Source organism: Rhineura floridana, chromosome 2 (genome assembly GCF_030035675.1).
Source record: "Rhineura floridana isolate rRhiFlo1 chromosome 2, rRhiFlo1.hap2, whole genome shotgun sequence".
Taxonomy (NCBI): Eukaryota; Metazoa; Chordata; class Lepidosauria; order Squamata; family Rhineuridae; genus Rhineura; species Rhineura floridana.
Genome location: NC_084481.1, coordinates 231,150,213 through 231,165,311, shown reverse-complemented (window position 1 = coordinate 231,165,311; position 15,099 = coordinate 231,150,213). Strand labels below are relative to the sequence as shown.

The window sequence follows — 15,099 nt, the reverse complement described above, 5'->3', positions numbered from 1 at the left end:
AGGGACTCCACTTTCTACAGCCCTCCATTGGGAGAACTGTCTGTTTATTCCTACTCTCTGCTTTCTGCTTCTTAACCAATTTCTTTGAGAACTCTCGGGTGGATGCCATCCGGGCCCGGTGATTTGTCAGTTTTTATATTGTCCATTAAGCTTAGAACTTCCTCTCTCGTTACCACTATTTGTCTCAGTTCCTCAGAATCCCTTCCTGCAAATGTTAGTTCAGGTTCAGGGATCTGCCCTATATCTTCCACTGTGAAGACAGATGCAAAGAATTCATTTAGCTTCTCTGCAATCTCCTTATTGTTCTTTAGTACACCTTTGACTCCCTTATCATCCAAGGGTCCAATTGCCTCCCTAGATGGTCTCCTGCTTTGAATGTATTTATAGAATTTTTTGTTGTTGGTTTTTATGTTCTTAGCAATGTGCTCCTCAAATTCTTTTTTAGCATCCCTTACTGTCTTCTTGCATTTCTTTTGCCAGAGTTTGTGTTCTTTTTTATTTTCTTCATTTGGACAAGACTTCCATTTTTTGAAGGAAGACTTTTTGCCTCTAAGAGCTTCCTTGACTTTGCTCGTTAACCATGCTGGCATCTTCTTGGCCCTGGCGGTACCTTTTCTGATCTGCGGTATGCACTCCAGTTGAGCTTTTAATATAGTGTTTTTAAACAACTTCCAAGCATTTTCGAGTGATGTGACCCTCTGGACTTTGTTTTTCAGCTTTCTTTTTACCAATCCCCTCATTTTTGTGAAGTTTCCTCTTTTGAAGTCAGATGTGACCGTGTTGGATTTTCTTGGCAATTGGCCAGTTACATGTATGTTTAATTTAATAGCACTGTGGTCACTGCTCCCAATCGGTTCAACAACACTTACATCTTGCACCAGGTCCCGGTCCCCACTGAGGATTAAGTCCAGGGTTGCCGTCCCTCTGGTCGGTTCCATGACCAACTGGTCTAGGGAATAGTCATTTAGAATATCTAGAAAGTTTGCTTCTTTGTCATGACTGGAACACATATGCGGCCAGTCTGTGTCCAGGTAGTTGAAGTCACCCATTACTACCACATTTCCTAGTTTGGATGCTTCCTCAATTTCATATCTCATCTCAAGGTCTCCCTGAGCATTTTGATCAGGGGGACGATAGATCGTTCCCAGTATTAAGTCCCTCCTGGGGCATGGTATCACCACCCACAACGATTCTGTGGAGGAGTCTGCCTCTTTTGGGGTTTCGAGCTTGCTGGATTCAATGCCTTCTTTCACGTATAGAGCGACTCCGCCACCAATACGTCCTTCCCTGTCCTTCCGATATAGTTTATATCCAGGGATAACCGTATCCCACTGGTTTTCTCCATTCCACCAGGTCTCCGTTATGCTCACTATATCAATGCTCTCCTCTAAGACCAAGCACTCCAGTTCTCCCATCTTGGTTCGCAGGCTCCTAGCATTAGTGTACAGGCACTTGTAAGCAGCGTCTCTCTTCAAGTGTCTTTGGCACTTGTGGTTTGGCCTGTGGTAATTTTGCTCTTCTGAATTTATATCCTGTGCCCCTGCTCTCACAATGCCTACTTCTAGGCCTACCCCTTTTAAAATTTCATCATTTCTTTGGTTTTTATCCCAGGGGGGAGGTTTATTCCGAACCGGACCTTTCTCAGCTCCTGTCGGGTTTCCCCCCTCAGTCAGTTTAAAAGCTGCTCTGCCACCTTTTTAATTTTAAGTGCCAGCAGTCTGGCACTTATGCCAGTCTGGCACCTCATGCTTGCTAATTTCAAGTTTGCCATGGTCTATATTTCAGGGCGTCTGTACTAAGACGTACCTCTCTGTTCACCTGGTGTGTGTTTGTGTATTTGTATTTAAACCTTTTATACTCCAGTGTGGCCTAGTGGTTAAGGTGTTGAATTACAACCTGGGAGACCAGGGTTTGAATCCCCACACAGCCATGAAGCTCCCTGGGTGACCTTGGGCCAGTCACTGCCTCTCAGCCTCAGAGGGAGGCAATGGTAAACCCCCTTTGAATACCGCTTACCATGAAAACCCTATTCATAGGGTCGCCATAAGTCGGAATCGACTTGGAGGCAGTCCTTTTTCCATTTCATACTCCTGGCCTTTAGATAGGAAGGCTGCTGGAGCGGCTTACAAAAACTGAAGGAAGAGGCTGCCTTACTCTCAAGCTTAAAAACATGACAAAAACAGGATGGGTGGGTGGGGGTGTGTGAGAAGCAAATTCAGGTACTAATTGTTAAAATCATAGTTCTATCTCTGCAGATTCTGGCTGTCTAGGACTGCAATCCCTCCCCAGAAAACCCTCCACGTCAGATCAGGGACCAGAGCAAGATACAATATTTGGGCCAAGAGGGCATGGGCTGCTCAGGGAAGGGCCATAGCTCAGTGAATGCAGAAAGTCCCAGGTGCATCTCCAGGAGAGGCCACCACCTAAAACCTTGGAGAGCCACTGCGGGTCAGTGCAGACTTAATTCTGAGCTAGATGGACCACTGGCCTGACTCGGCATATGTTCCTGACACACAGTTGTTCCTTCACACAGCTGACTTAATGTAGGAACTAAAAGTACCATTTCCTAGTTCCACCAGAAGAGAGCAGTAACGCCATTGTATCTGAGCACAGACCTATAACCTAGAAGTCTGGCATCTTGGGAAGCTGCTGATTCGACTATATGCCTCTTTTCCCTTGGTCTGGATTGACGCACGCAGCAGGAGAAAGGTGAACCGCCTTTTGCAGTTTATGAACTGCGTTTCTGTTCTCCCTTATGTAACAACTTCCCGCAAGCAGAAACGGAGCCCTGCAGGGCTCTATGTGCAAGTTTTTCCTCGCCTCCACTGTCTCCTGAATATGAAGTGGAACATTTCAGCCTGCCACTCCATTTGGCTGCAAACTATAGATAACAGATGTGTTGGGCATTGTTTTTTTCCCCCTCCTATGTTTCAGCGGACAGTATGGACCATTGTTTACGCGGGCAAGAGCAGCAACAGTGTACTCGAACTGCAGACAAGAACATTTCAGCTGTATCCTGAAAGTTCATCCTAAACGACAAGTGGCGTTGGTTTTGTGGGATGAAGAACCTTCACAACAGGGAGAGCGGTGAAGCCTTATCTATGCTATAAATTTAAACCACTTCCAGACATGTTTAACAGGCACAGCCAAGGAATTCTGGCAAGGGATTTGCAGAGATTTCTTAATACTTATTTCCAACGATGCTATCTCAGAAATAAGTCTTTTATTGACATGAATCCTTGCAACTGATTTCCACAAAAAAGCAAGGTGGTGTGTAATACTTCATGACGACGAGCCAGCTTTGAGCTTCCCAGAACTCTGGTTAGTGTTCCCCACCCCACACAATGCAAGGGGCAAGGGTAGGAGAGAACCAGCCATACCTAAGATTTGCAGTTTATTACAATCTTAAATGAAGTGTGCAGCAGGAGAGTAGAGGATTTAATCAGGATGGTTTGTGCTGGTTGTAAAACGTGTTCTGGTTGCACAAGGGCTACTGAGGCACAGAAATATCATCTGTCCTCTGCCTTACGAAAATGTAAAAGCCAGCATTTCTGCCTGTAGTGATCTGCTTCACACCCAGCACCATCTGACCAGTTTTAAGTCTGCCTAGCACAGCCTTTGCCAACCTTGGGTGTCTAGAAATGATGATGATCGTCCCTGACCATCGGCTAAGCTGGTGGGGTGGTGGTGGCTGATAGGAGCTGTGGCCCAACAGCAGCCAACTTTTGGGCTCCAAACCGGAAGAATTCTGGCCTAGCACCCACTTTACCTCCATCTCAAGCCTGCTACAAGCTGTTGATTTTGCACCATTAATCATACTTGAAGTAGCCTGCAGAAGACTGAGGGGAGATATGATAGCACTCTTCAAGTACATGAAAGGTTGTGACACAGAGGAGGGGCAGGATCTCTTCTTGATCGTCCCAGAGTGCAGGACACGGAAGAATGGGCTCGAGTTGCAGGAAGCCAGATTTCGAATGGAAAACTTCGTAACTGTTAGAGCCATACGACAATGGAACCAATGACCTAGAGAGGTGGTGGTCTCTCCGACACTGGAGGCCTTCAAGAGGCAGCTGGACAGCCATCTGTCGGGAATGCTTTGATTTGGATTCCTGCATTGAGCAGGGGGTTGGACTCGATGGCCTTATAAGCCCCTTCCAACTCTACTATTCTATGCCCACTGAAATTAATGGACATGATTAACTTAGGGCTATTAATTTCAGCGGGTCCAACTCATTGATTAATATTGGATATATCTCTTTGCGCTTTTCCTATCATGCCCAGCACTGTCCTCACCTACAATTCCCCGCAACTGGTACTGAGGAACATGCCACCTCCAACATGGGAGGTAGAACATAGTCATTGTGGCTGGTAAATGGGGCAGTCTGATGGGACCACATGCCAACAGTCTTCAAAGCACTGCATTGGCTGCCAGTAAGCTACCGGGCCCAATTCAAGGTGCTGGTACTAGCACATAAAGCCCTAAATGGCTTGGGACACAAGTATCTGAAAGAGCATCTTCCCCACTATCAGCCCACTCAGACCCTACAATTAACAGGTGAGCCCTTGTCAGTGGTGCTGCTATTGGGGACTGCTCAGTTGGTGCTGACCCGCAACAGGGCTTTTTCAGTGGTGGCTCCCCGTTTGTGGAATGCCTTTCCTGGTGAGGTGTGTCTCTTTCCATCATTATTGACTTTGAAGAGGAATTTGAAAACATTCCTGTTTGATGGCTGAAGGGAACTGTGCCGGGCAACTTAGAGATCACTGGATGGAAGACTATTTTTAGCTGTAACTGTTTTAGAATGTTTTTAACTGCTTTTAGAATACTGTTCTCAGACCCTGCAATCAGCAGGTGAGGCTTTGGTGGTGCCACAATCAAGCACTGTCAGATTGGTGTTGACCTGTGGCAGGGCCTTTTCAATGGTGGCTCCTCATTTGTGGAATGCCCTCCCCAATGAGATATGTCTGTCTCCATCACTATTAAGTTTCAGGAGGAATCTGAAAACGTTTCTGTTTAATCAAGCATTTGATAGCTGAAGAGGACTGTTCCTGGCAACCTCAAGATCATCAGCGAAATACTGTTTTTAGCTGTGTTGTAGAATGGCTTTTAAATGAAATTGTTCTTTTGGAATGTGTTTAACTTTTTTAGTATATTTTTCTTGTTAAATTGTTCTGCCTATGTTTATTTCCCTGGGCTCCATTGGGAGGAAAGGCGGGAGATAAATTCAATAAATAAACAGCCATTGATAGCCTAATCTTTTAAAGCCTACAAGCTGGTCACCATTACTCCCTTAGTGAGTTGTAGAAGGCAGTGGACCTTTTGCTGGGCTTGAGATGGTGGCCAGGGCCCAACTGTGCCGCCTTCTGGTTCAGGCTCTGGAGGTGCTTTTCAGTTCATTAAAGAAATGGAATGGTTGTTGGGAGGCACCTTTCAGCAAGGATCTTGGCCTGTAGCTCCGTAGGAAACTAAAAAAACCTGCTGTAAGTTAGTTAGCACTCGCCCCAGTGAATGGAAAAGCAGAGCCTGCTCCCTGGAAAACAAACATTCCTGAGCCTTGGAACAGGTGAGAAGTTTGAACAACACAGGCGGCAGCAGTGAAACCAGTACGTAAGTGTTTAAAGAGGAACGAGAAGAGAAAGGCATGTTCCTGGCACTTTTGAAAATCCAGAAAAGGGTGGAGCCTCACCTTGAAGCCCCTCTCTCTATCCCCACTACTTGCCCCCATGCTAAAAGTAAAGCCAAGGACATCAGGCATGATATTCTAATATTGTGAGATAATATACCTCCATGCTAAAAATGTCAACATGCTTCATTAACTGGACAATTTAAGTCTTTATTATTCCACACTCTGTACATTTTTATCTAGGTGTCTTTTTTATTTAAATAATTAAACTCTGCATTTGCTTTAGGAGTTTCTATGCTGCCCTAAAATCAAGTCCTCTGGGTGGCTTACGGCCAGAATAAAAAGCAAATTAAGCACGCACAAACAAAAACTAAAAATGTACATACACATACAAACAGGTCAACAAGAAAACATAAAAAGGGCATAAAAACAAGTGGCGAAGATAAAACTAAGCAGACCTTGGAGGAGATTAAAATACTGGCCAACTTCACAGGGTTGTTGCAAGGATTTCTGGAAGCATACATGTGAAGTGCTTCAAGGACCTGAAAAGAGCTGGAATAAGTTGCTATGGGATGAGGTACTTGAGTCAGCTGCATTGTGGCTCATAGCAGCTTTCGCAAGATATATTGTGTCACTTCAGAGATTATACCAGTAGTGGGGAATAAGATCTGTATGCTTCTAGCTCATGGGGTGATACTGCTGTTCTTGAGTATTAATTAATGAAGGAAGGAAGGAAGGAAGGAAGGAAGGAAGGAAGGAAGGAAGTGGCTGACTTGCATGGATGCTCTTAATTTTTTGAATGCATTCCAACAATATTTTGTTATTACATTTATATCCCACCTTTCCTCCCGAAGCCCAAGGTGGGATACACAATCTTCCTTCACCCTATTTTAGCCTCATTACAACCTGGTAAGATAGGTTAGGCTAAGAGACAGTGTCACCCAGTGGGCTTCATAGACGGGTGGGGATTTGAACCCATGTCTCCCAGGTCTTAGGCTGACACCACACTACACCAAATTGGCTGGTGCCTATGTTTCTTGAACACATATTTTCCCTGCAAGCTAATCCGAGCCACCGGGATTTGTAATGCGCTCCACTGTGTTGCATGGATTTTTGCAGTTCGTATTTGGCACAAGGAGAAAAGTGCAATCCTATGCATATTTATTCACATAAATTCTACTATGTCCAATGGGACTTACTCCCAACCCAGGTAAGTATACACAGGAGTACAGCTGAAGTTTTGATGCAGCAAGGTAAAGAGGAGTCTGCTTTGGGGAGCTGAGCTGCACTGGCACCACCTGGCAAGTGAAACTGCTTCCTACCTAGTCTACCTGTAAATAGATAAATACTAGAAAAAACTATGCAAGGCTCGGGTGTAAATTCAGAGCTGCCCCCTGAGACTTACCACTGCTCTGGGAATGGGAAGGAAGCACCAAACAGTGCACACGGTCACATCCACACCATACATTTAAATCACTCTACCACTTTAATAGTCATGGCTTCCCCCAAAGAATCCTGGGAAGTGTATTTTGTTAAGAGTACTGGGAGTGGTAGCTCTGTGTGGGGGTCTCCTAACACCTCTCAGCACTCTTATCAAACTACATTTCCCAGGATTCTTTAGGAGAAAGCCGTGAAAGTGGCATAAGAGTGCTTTAAATTTATAGCACAGTGGGGAGGAGAACCTGGCTGGGAGTCTACAGTCTGTGAGTTCAAATCCCCGCTCGTGTCTCCTGGGTGTCAAGGGCCAACTAAAGATCACCCCACAGGGAGTGGCTCAGGGGTTACGTGCCCTGCCACCTGTGCAGCCGTGGGCAAGCTGCAGAGTCCCAAGGAGCCCAGTTGCCCCCCAGCTGGCAGTTGCGGACAAGGAAGGGGCTGGTTTGTGCAGCTGTGGCAAGCTGAGCAGGCCCTAGCCAGCTGGGGAGGACTAGCCTCAGAGGGGGGCAATGGTCAACCCCCTCTGAATACTGCTTGCCATGAAATCCCTATTCACAGGGTAGCCATAAGTCAGGATCAACTTGAAGGCAGTCCATGTCCATTTTCAAATGTATAGAGTGGATGGGACCTAAATCCTGTTTTCTTTGGCTTTCTTTTCGTCATGGATCAAGGCAGGAGAATGGGGGTCACGACTTCACCTAGGAACGTAAGGATTGCCTTGCTGGATCGGCCAGGGCAAGGTCCATCTTAGTCCAGGGATGAATGTGGCCCTCCGGAGCTCTCTCTCTGACTCCCAAGACTTTCCCCAAATACCCACTTTCTCCCATATCATGCCCCCTTCCCCTTGCTTTGTGCCCTCTGTCAAAGACTGTCCCCCTGGGATCTCTTGACCTCAGCACCCCAAGGGGGTTCTTTGCTTCTGAGAACAATCCCAATTCCTTTGGGTGGCTGCTTCCCGGGCAAACTCTCCCTCTTTCAGGATTAGGTTTATGGTAGAAACTGCCACCACCCCTTTCTTAGTTTCCACTCCGAGGAAGAGGACCTCAAAGTGCTAACTGAGATCCTAGAGCAGACCTAGTGTTACACCCTCTGCTCTAGGGCAGTAATCCACACTAATTTAATCAGTAGCGTCCACTGATCAAGGATTGAATTTAGAGTCATAAGCCCCAATTATTAATGGCAACACATACCATTAATAAAAGGGTAGTTTGTTTAAAAGAAAAGAAAGGTACATACAAAAAGAGAGCATCATCTGTTTCCTTAAAAGCTAATTGCCCTCAACTGGGCTACAAGAGCTACATTGGCATAGCAATAGTGAGAGATTCAAACAGACAACAGAAAATAACAAACCTACAATCTATTCATACTCACTTCAGCAACGCTTGGTTCCCCAACAGCGTAACTGCAAATCAGGCATGTCAAGAAGCTGGAATTAGGAAACAGGAATGGGAACAACTAACTGAAGGATCACCATTTTTATGGAGTTTAGCTGGCAACAGGGAGGGGGGCCAATTAGCCATCATAGGCACCCCTTCCGTTATCACCTTCTTTGAAGATAAGGGGGGGCTAGACAGTCCCACCCAGGGGTCCTGATCTGCAACACCCACTCTCCCTGACTTTGATCTCAGGAAGCAGATAAGAGGTAACAGAGAAGGTTCAGTTGCCTCTTCTTGACATTAGCAAATTGCTTCCCCAGCAGAGTATCCCAGGGATCAACAAGCTCCCAGAATTCCCTCTGGTTGAACCATTTTAGCTTGACCAACTTTAACTTGGTTAGGTTTTTCAGGTGTTGTAGTCATTAGTTTGTGCTTTTAATTTTCGTGTATATGTTTTTATATTGAATGTACCATGTATTTTATTGTACGTCGCCCAGAGTGGCAGGCCAATAAATAAACAAATAAATCCAATAAATAAATAAATCTCAAAGTTAGCTATTCTTGACACCCTCCTTTTACATCTGGCTATAATGGGAGCTTGAACTATGGTCATCCCTCTTGCTTGACTGGAAGGAGGTTGGGACATGTGGGGGTGGGGTGGGTCTGGCTTTTGTGTGGCTGGAATGTTGTCCACTGTACAGAGATTGCCCTCCCCACTTTTCACCTCTAGCCCGGCCCCCTTTTTTCTCAGGTTCCACCCACTCACTACTGGTATTCACCCCCCTTTCCAAAAGGCTGACCGCAAGGGCATGCGGCTCTCATGCTGAAAACTGTTCCTTCCTCTTGGTCTCGCTCAACATCCTGTTTCCAACAGGAGCCTCTGGGAGGCACAGAAGCAGGATACGAGAGCAACAGTCATGCTCTCTTGCCTGGAAGTCAGAGGTATGGTACCTCTGAACATGGAGTCTCTACTTAGTGGCAGTCACTGACAGCTGCAGGGGCATTGTTGGTAGGTGGTGCATGGGGCCGGAGCCGTGCATCTTTTCCACTGGGCCATGGATCCGCTTCCCCTTTCCCTCTTTGTAGGCTATTATTAATATTATTTTTACTTTGCTTACAGGGCAGGCTGCAAGCTGAGGCTACATGCTGGGCTCCTGCTGGGAGGAAGGGCGGGATACAAATTAAATAAATAATAATACTACATCTGCCCACTATTTTAATTTGCCCAGAGGCAAATTTGTGCCGTATGCTTTGCCTAGAATCTTCTACTACTACTACTAACTACTACTTTTTTATTATTACAAATTTAATAAAGATTGACTTTTATAAGAAATGTGTTCAACTGTAGCAAGGTCATAAGAACATAAGAAGAGCCTGCTGGATCAGGCCAGTGGCCCATCTAGTCCAGCATCCTGTTCTCACAGTGGCCAACCAGGTGCCTGGGGGAAGCCCGCAAGCAGGACCCGAGTGCAAGAACACTCTCCCTTCCTGAGGCTTCCGGCAACTGGTTTTCAGAAGCATGCAGCCCCTGACTAGGGTGGCAGAGCACAGCCATCATGGCTAGTAGCCATTGATAGCCCTGTCCTCCATGAATTTGTCTAATCTTCTTTTAAAGCCATCCAAGCTGGTGGCCATTACTGCATCTTGTGGGAGCAGACCATTGCACAATAGACGGTGGGCGTTTATCCTACCGGGCTTGAAGCACAAGTCTCTTACTGACCAGAAAGGGTTGCAAAACCCACTTTTGCTATCCTGCCGTTAATCCCCACACTACAGGAATATAGTTCAAAAATACATGGACATCTGCAAATATTAAGGATTTTGCCAATTCCCAGAGTGGTTTAACAGTCAATCAGGGGTGCAGGCATCCAAGGTCGCAGGGGGTCGTAGACCCGGTACTTTTTTGGGAGGAAGGTCCCAGCCAGGTCCCTGTGTCTGAACCAATCAGTATGAAAAGGGAGCGTGTCAGCCACTGAGAAGAGTCCGTGCCCTTTTGTGATTATTGGAGCCAATTGGAGTGAAAAGACATGAGTCAGCTACTGAGAAGACTCTTCTCAGTAGTTAACACAGTCTCCCTTTTCATGCTGATTGGCTTCTAGGGCCATCTGTTGTGGTGGAATGTGGACTCGTGAGATGACAGGAAAGGCAACGGAGAGGAGGGAAAGCGAAAAAGGGGTGTGGCTGTGAGGGGGTGTGGCATGACTATCATGAAGGCACCCTGCACTTCTGAATTTGCCACTACACTACTGCAGTCAGTCCTTCTTCCCAGGGAGCTCTGGGAATTGTAGCTCTGTGAGGTGGGGATGAGGGGCTTCCTCTCAACTCTCAGCGCCCTTAAAAGGCTGTTTAAAGTGGTATAATAATGCTTTAAATGTATGGTGGAGGTTGAGTCTTAAGAGGGAGACTGTGAGGTGGGGAGAAGGACCCTGTCCCCCTCTTTTGAATTCTCAGAGACTGGGACAGCCTTTGGAGACAGTTTGTGAACCTTCAGTTGCAGTCTGCAGAATGCCTTCAGGAAACACCAGAATTACTCCAGAAGATACGGCTCTTGGTCAGCAAACTGGGTGTCCCATTCCTCAAAGGGGAGTGAATGTGTGGACTGAAAACAAATTTCACACCCTCTCCAAAAATGCCTTTATGCATAACTGTGGTTAGGTGGTGGATGCTTCTATGACTCATTATTTGGCATGCAAAACTGTTTTGAATGTTTGCAGAGTTAACAAAATAATAGTAATGAAAAGAAGAAGAAACATCACCCCCTGAGCTTTCCTAAAAGAGTCCTCCTAGTATTCCAGAGTCTGAAGGATTTCAGTGAACTGTTGGAACATGATTCCAGCACAGACATGCAAACTGCCTTCTAAGCCTGAGGCTGTTTGGGGGTGTGGACCGGGCAGGGAGAGAAATGGCTTTCAGTGAGCTGAAGGTGGCAAGGCGCATACAGTTTAACCATGTCCTGCATGGGAAATCTGGAGGATTTCAGATTAATGGGTAAATAATGAAACTAAGGTTATCATACTTTGACACATAACGAGAGGACATGATTCCCTAGAAGAGATAATAATGCTGGGGAAAACAGAAGCGAGTAGAAAAAGAGGAAGGCCAAATAAGAGATGGATTGATTCCATAAAGGAAGCCACAGACCTGAACTTACAAGATCTGAACAGGGTGGTCACGACAGATGCTCTTGGAGGTTGCTGATTCGTAGGGTCACCATAAGTCGTGATTGACCTGAAGGCACATAACAATAATATAATTAGTTGCAAATGGTGTTGAGGATATTAACTGGAACCTAAGGCTGCACACACACTATAAATTTAAAATACACTATTTTCCCTCAAATAATGCTTTGGGAACGGTAGTTTACCCCCTCACAGAGCTATAATTCCCAGCGTCCTTAACAAGCTACAGTTCCCAGGATTCCTTGGGGGAAGTATGATGTGCATGTTAGTCTTGGAATGCTTGGATCCAGCCAAAATTGTGCAAGCCCCTTTATTTCAATGGAAAAGATTTATGCACGCGCTCAGCCCTTTCCCACTGAAAACAAAGCAGGGTGAGGAAGTCATTTCAAGCAGCAGATGCTGAAGAGTATGGGATAATGGCAGGAGCCCCCCCCTCCCCACAGCCATTCCCCTTAGTTGGAGGACAGAACTGTGTGTGACCAGTTCTGTGGCCCCTACGCTAACCTGCCATCTTCAGGTGCGGTGGGTGATACTGCCCCAGTGCCCATGTTGAACTAAGATTCACCTGCCACCCAGTGGGCTTCAGGGCACAGAATGTGTGTGCGTCATCTTGTCCTTTGCCTCAGGGAGTAAAGTGTCTTGGGCCGGCTCTGGCCATGAGACTTACAAATATTTAATTTGGGCTGGATCGTGGCCAAGGTGTTAATGGAATCATAGAATAGTAGAGTTGGAAGGGACCTATAAGGCCATCAAGTCCAACCCCCTGCTCAATGCAGGAATCCAAATCAAAGCTTTCCCGACAGATGGCTGTCCAGCTGCCTCTTGAAGGCCTCCAGTGTCAGAGAGCCCACCACCTCCCTAGGACATTGGTTCCATTGTCGTATGGCTCTAACAGTTAGGAAGCTTTTCCTGATGTTCAGCTGAAATCTGGCTTCCTGTAACTTGAGCCCATGATTCTGTGTCCTTCACTCTGGGATGATCGAGAAGAGATCCTACCCCTCCTCTGTATGGCAACCTTTCATGTATTTGAAGAGTGCGATCATGTCTCCCCCCAGTCTTCTCTTCTCAGACTAAACATAGCCAATTCTTTCAGTCTCTCCTCATAGGGCTTTGTTTCCAGTCCCCTGATCATCCTTGTTGCCCTCCTCTGAACCTGTTCCAGTTTGTCTGCATCCTTCTTGAAGTGTGGAGACCAGAACTGGACGCAGTACTCAAGATGAGGCCTACCCAGTGCTGAATAGAGCAGAGTGTATTAAGTGAGGCTGTGTGGTGTCGTGGTTAGAGTGTCAGACAAGACCTGGAAGGCCAGGGTTGAACTCCCCACTCTGCCATGAAGCTCAGTGGGTGACTGTGGGGGAGTCACAGTCTCTCAGCCTAACCTAGCTCACAGGGTTGAGGTGAGAATGAAATGGAAAGGGAGGAGAATCATGTATGCCACGCTGAGCTCCTTGGAGGAAAGGCCATCAGTCTCAATGCCATCAGTCAGTCAATTAAGACTAAGTCAGCAAACACACCATGCATTGAAAGCATATTATTTCCCCCCAAGAATCTTGGGAGCTGTAGTTTGTTAAGGATGCTTGGAATTGTAGCTCTGTGAGGGGCAAGATACAGTTCCTAGGATCCAGGAGGGGGAAAATAATGTGCTTTAAATGTGCTTTAAGTGTATGGTCTGCACGTCGCAGCCGCAGGCTCGTTAGCGTTCCAGGCAGGAGGCTGCTGTGTCTGTTGCTGGTGGGAAGCAGCACAGAGAGATTGTTTAGTTATATTTGTTACATTTCTATTCCACGTTTCCTCCAAGAAGCTTTACTAAACATGCTTCTTCTGCTCCCGTTATCCTCACAACAACCCTGTGAGGTAGGTGTGGCTAAGACATAGCGAATGGCTTATGGTCACCCTGTGAGCTTCATGGCTGACTGGGACGTAAATGTATGCGTTTAATGAACTCGAGGGTCTCATGGCCCCACCCTCCTTGAACCACACCTGTTTGCCGTATGCACCCACCTCCTACCCACTATGCTCCTTTAAAAAAGAGGAAACAGACATAAAGTATATTAAAGAACAGTAACTGAGCATGTGCAGAGTGCCTATCCTATCATTAGGTCTTATGGCCTGAACCTCCGTCAACATAGGCACCCACCCCCCACCAGCTGTCCTCCCTTAAAAAAAATGAAACAGACATGAAGTATAATTGAGAATAGCAACTGAGCATGTATAGAGTGCCAGGCATTAGAAGCAGGACAGAGGGCAGAGGTCCCCTGATAGGCTGTGAGACAATACACCTTAACAGCGTGTTTTTGGAAGTTTAGCAGGATCCACATTTCCCCATGACAGCACGCTGAGAGCACAGTCCAACAATCCAACTATTTGAAACTCGGAAAGTTGACAGCGCCCCTGACAGACGGTGCCAGCTCACATTCACCCTGGGATGAATTTCAATCACTCCCACTAGTGGTACTTGTCACCAAATATGTAACTCCTTGTGACCGTTTCAGGGAGATCCCTTCCACGTTGCACATGCGTAGCAAGGGTGCAAAACAGCCTTCAAGTGACTATGAATCATCCTTGTGTCAGTTTCCATGGTGATAAACTCAGCTGTTCTGTTGTATTTAACTCTTAAGAGGCAATGCTGTTGTTTAGCCTTTGCCAACGTGGTGCCCTCCACATGTTTTGAACTACAACCTCACTGTACTGGCTGGGGCTAATGGGGGGTGTAGTCTGAAACATCTGGAGGGCACCAGGTTGGCAAAGGCTGCCCTAGTCTAATTTGCACCCAGGCCTCCAGCATATGACAAGACTTATGACCCTCACACTGCGATATCGGCTTCTTTCCCTGAGCTGTGGAGTTTGGGGGGGGGGGGCGTTCCCCTTGCCTCCCTCAATGTACACCAACGTCAGGGACTGGCCCAGAACGTTTTTGCTGCCTCCGGCAAAGGACAAGAGTATTTTTTAAAAAACTCGTTCAATTTCTATGCCATCTTTTCTCCCAAAGGAGCCCAGGCATAAAGTATAATGAAGAATAGTAACTGAGCACGTACAGAGTGCCTTGCCTATCACCACCTGCTGGCAGACCACAAAGCAGCAAGCCAAGACAATTAGAAATTAAAAAGCAAAAAGTTTTAAAAACAACAAGAGCATCTGGACTCCTTTAAAAACGCGAAGAACAGCTACAAACATTTCAAAAGTCTCATATATCTGCATCTGTACTGGAACTGTTTTTAGATGTTTCAATTGTTTTATCGTTGTGTGTTTGCCACCAGGGCTCCTCTGGTTATCTTTGGACATGTATATCCGGGGACATACATGTATTTTATCATCATCATCATCATCACTCTAACCACGAGGCCAGGCTGGCTAAGCCGTCCTGGGCTCCTGCTGGGAGGAAGGGCGGGATATAAATCAAATAATAATAAATAAATAAGCGAACGGCCCTTCTTTCCGTTTCCGACGGCGGGGCGCCAGGAGTTGGTGCCCCTGCTGGGGCGGTCC

General features: G+C 46.4%; 1 protein-coding gene across 1 annotated transcript in view; it reads right to left on the bottom strand.

Annotated features, from left to right (window-relative positions):
- The window catches only part of GMFB (glia maturation factor beta), a 510,168-nt gene that overhangs the window by 486,422 nt on the left and 8,647 nt on the right, over positions 1 to 15,099 (bottom strand). The window lies entirely within an intron of this gene.